The sequence below is a fragment of the Triticum aestivum genome, chromosome 3D (assembly GCF_018294505.1).
Source record: "Triticum aestivum cultivar Chinese Spring chromosome 3D, IWGSC CS RefSeq v2.1, whole genome shotgun sequence".
Lineage (NCBI taxonomy): Eukaryota > Viridiplantae > Streptophyta > Magnoliopsida > Poales > Poaceae > Triticum > Triticum aestivum.
In genome coordinates this window covers 319345859-319349651 of record NC_057802.1, presented here as the reverse complement: position 1 = coordinate 319349651, position 3793 = coordinate 319345859, and the positions used below count along the sequence as shown (strand labels likewise).

General features: G+C 48.3%; 1 pseudogene; it reads right to left on the bottom strand.

Moving 5' to 3' along the window:
- LOC123078637 (polygalacturonase At1g48100-like) overlaps nt 1-1780 on the bottom strand; it is a 4314-nt pseudogene extending 2534 nt beyond the window's left edge.
- Between the last annotated feature and the right edge of the window lie 2013 nt (nt 1781-3793).

The window sequence follows — 3793 nt, the reverse complement described above, 5'->3', positions numbered from 1 at the left end:
GAATGTTTGGTTTGCAGTAAGGCCCAGAAAACGAGATTGGCCCAACAAGGAACTCTAGTTCTGCTGGTACAAGAACTGTAGATGCTCCCAGCTTGCACGCAGCAGCCCACGCGGCTTGAAAAGCCTGCATGCACACTAATTTATTAGTGGTTCTCAAAAGACTAGACTCTAGTTCCATAAAATGAACCCAGCGGCAAAATACACTTGTAGAGCTCAGATCCCTAAGCTAATCGTAGTATATAGTTCCACTGTGCCCCTATGGTTTTGTCGAAATGAAAACTATCCAAAACCGTACCCAGAAAATGAGGATTTCTTTTGGCCGAAAAGAAGCCCAAATACACTGTTCAATGTTGGTGGAAGCTTATTTTTTGGAAACTTGCAACGCATCTCCCAATTTCCATGAGTTTAACTACCATTGAATCTTTTTTCTGGTATGTATTTTGGATTTCAAGTATGCCTCTACATCAAACATTTTCATCTTTTCAAATTTTTAAAATTAAATTTAAAGAATTGGTTTTCGAGAACACTAAAAAAAGTTACTGTTGGTTCATCACAATTTTTACCATCAATATGTTTCTTGCGTGCAAAAATATTTTGAAAAATATCGATATTTTTCTTGTGAACAATGAGTGGATGCCCCACTTTGTTCACCAAGAGACCGTGATTCCTCAAAAAGGGAAAAATATAAGAAAAGCCGTACTAGCTTGAAGTGTGGACATGTGAATAACAGAAAAATCCAAAAATAAACCAATAAAATTTCCAGTAAGCACAGGAAATCATGCAAATACTGACTACAGAAAGGTCTGTCACTAGTGACAATTTCCTGCGGCTCTGCACTGGAAATCATGTGAGGGTAGTCGATGACGATGGATCATAGGACCCAATGAAATGTACATCGGATCATATGTCTGTCAAAAATCCAAATCTTCACACTACCTGAAGTTCCACTCCAAATATACAAATACCGAAATTCTAATCTTAGAAAGCCCATGCCTAGTGGTACCTGTTTTCCTGGACTGATCAACACGGAGCCGTCATGCATGACATGGCTGATATGGATTACAAAAGGAAATGTGCAATGCAAAATGGAATTGGCAGTGAGAATTTCTGTGTCGGGGAATGCATGATGCTACCCAAGTTAGCGAACAGCAATTTGAGGGGCAGTGATATTGACCGACCTTTGTATCGTCTGAAACTCCATCACCCTTGGCTCCGAAATCAACCACGTTAAACACCGCGCCCGGTGAGGCCGAGGCCGCAGGTGGTGGCTGCGGCGGCGGCTGTCTGCCCTTTCCACAGCTCGGAGATGGAGGCTGTGGACTTGAATGTCCATTGCCTTTGGCAGGGCTTGGCTTCGGGCTCGGGCTCGGACTTACAGGTACATTGGGGCTTGGCTGGTATGGCGTTTGGTGTCCTTTGCCAACACCAGGGGGGCCTGGTGGCGGGCTTCGCCGGTTGCCCCCGTGCTGCCGGTGGGAGCTGCCCTTCTTTGCCTTCCCTTTCTTCTTGAGCAGAGAGGAGCTCGGCGAGCTCCTTGGCCTCCAATGCTTGCCTCTCCTCGCGTCGCAGACATCAATGGTGGAGCATAGAGCAAGCAAGACAAGGAGAAGCAGGAGGCCGAAGCCTTTTACTCTGAGCTTCATCCTTGTGTCTGTACCTGTTGGCTAGCTGTGTGGAGAGTGTTTGTACGTGCTTGGGTAGTAGATAGATAGACAGCATACATAAGAGGTGTGGATTGCTTGTGAGGGGGGAAAGGCAGAGGACTCTCTTTTAAATAACAAGCTTCAGGTTCAGGGTGGCCATGGTTGCGCCTCCCTCTCAAGATTAGATGAAAATGAATGCGGGAAATGGGGCCCCAACTCACGTGCATGCAAGGGTCTTGTAGCTGCACAGGGAATTGGTAAGTGATGTCTTCTTGTTGCTTATGCTCCTCGCCATGATCATGTATGCTTGGCAATTTGTTTACGGCGGTTATTCAGTGAGAACTTGTCGGTGGTGAACCACATCTATTATGACATTTTCAGTAATCTCTCTCTGCTATAATCACATCTATACCGTTTGCTCCGCATCTTCTTTGACACCGGTTTACTGAAACAGGAATGAAGCATACAATTTATTCACGAGCGGGGAGGAGTAATTTCGGCACCAGATTTTGTGGGGAAACAAAACGTCCGTTGTCCTTTATATATGCTTCCCTGTGGTCCAAGAGATCACGTGCAATTAGAGCGCGAGTATGTCCAGTTTGGCAGCTAATCCAAAAAATCCATATGCATTATGGGGATTACCAAGGTGATGTGCAAACTCGTAGTTTTCATATTGGTTATTCTCATATCGTGGGACCTACTCGTCAATAGGACATCCTTTTCCCCCAAGCTCTCGATGGATTTAGCCAGTTTACCCAGATGGCTATGAATGTGCTTTACCCGGCATCCTCGGCGGGTTTGCCTCCGTGTTCAATGATAGACGTAGTTGTCCGTACGTTTAATCTATAGAGGTGCCATGCCAGATCCCTGCTCTTTTGTTTTTAAGCTGTGGAAGATTGATGCGTCTCTGCCATGCCATGGCTGTGCACGCAGTGCAGTTATGCGTATGTGCCCACTTTTCGATCGGTTGCCAAAACCAAAGGCAGACATGTGATCGATCACTGACGGGACGAGCTAGCATCTAGCCGAGGGGAGGCGGAGGCTAGTCCGTTCCTGAACCAAGCATACGTACTACCGTGCTCGTGCCAACGGTTTTGAGCTGCTCGCGCACATCAACCTTGTACGTGAAGGTGAAGGTGAAGGTGAAGCTGGTGGGATTGGGAACGAAGCCCACCGAATCAACGTGTGGCCATGAACAGCGGCGCGATACGTACTACAGGGGAAGAGGGAGCGGTAGAAGACGAGCGCGCGGACTGGCGCGCACATGCCCGGGTCACATGGGGGCAACGGTCACGGGCGGAACGGAAGGGTCGCGTTTTGTCCGCGCATCGGCCGGGCCGCAACCGCTGCCTGCCCGCATGCGGACGCCGTCGCCATCTCCGATTCTCTTCTCCCGTGCTCCTTGTCCAATCATTCATCCATCCACCCATCCATCTCCGCCGTGCCGCTCATGGAGTCATGGCCGTGCATCCATCGCTTATTAGTTGGCTTCCAAAATAGGTTGCCCCGCTCGGTCGGTGACTTGATCAGCCGTGACCTCTCCCCTAGGACAATGGTCGATGCCCACATTTTCAGCGCTATCTCCGTCTCCGAGACGATCGATCTCCACAGCCTACACGTCTCTTAACTTCTACGTGATGTGATTTTCAGGCAAGTGGTGCATTTTGTGAAGGCAAGACAGAGGCCAATAAAGAGGCCCTGAATCCACATGCCCTTGCTCAGAAACAATCACCGCCCCTGCACTGCATCCGACGCCAGGCCTACTGTGCTGTCGCGGAGGTTCGCCAACACGTAACACGTAGGAGGAGTATGTGGCTACACGTCTGGCTTTTCTTTTCCTTACTGTCGCGTTCGCTACGGTCAGCTTCGTATCGTATACACTCGCCTAATCGTCATTGATTTCTGCACTCGTCCTATTCCTTTATTGCACCGCTGCAGAATCCATTTGCAAGAATCTAATTTACGCTCAGATTGTCGTGGCACCGGTCCTCCACCTTCTCTTCTTTATACATCCGCATACGGCAGGTGTCTGATTTATACGCACGCAAGTGTGTCCTGGTCACAACAGCAGCATTGATAATCTGATTGATACAGCACTGCTGTACTACTCCCTCCGTCCAGAAATACATGTCATCAAAATGGATAAAAAG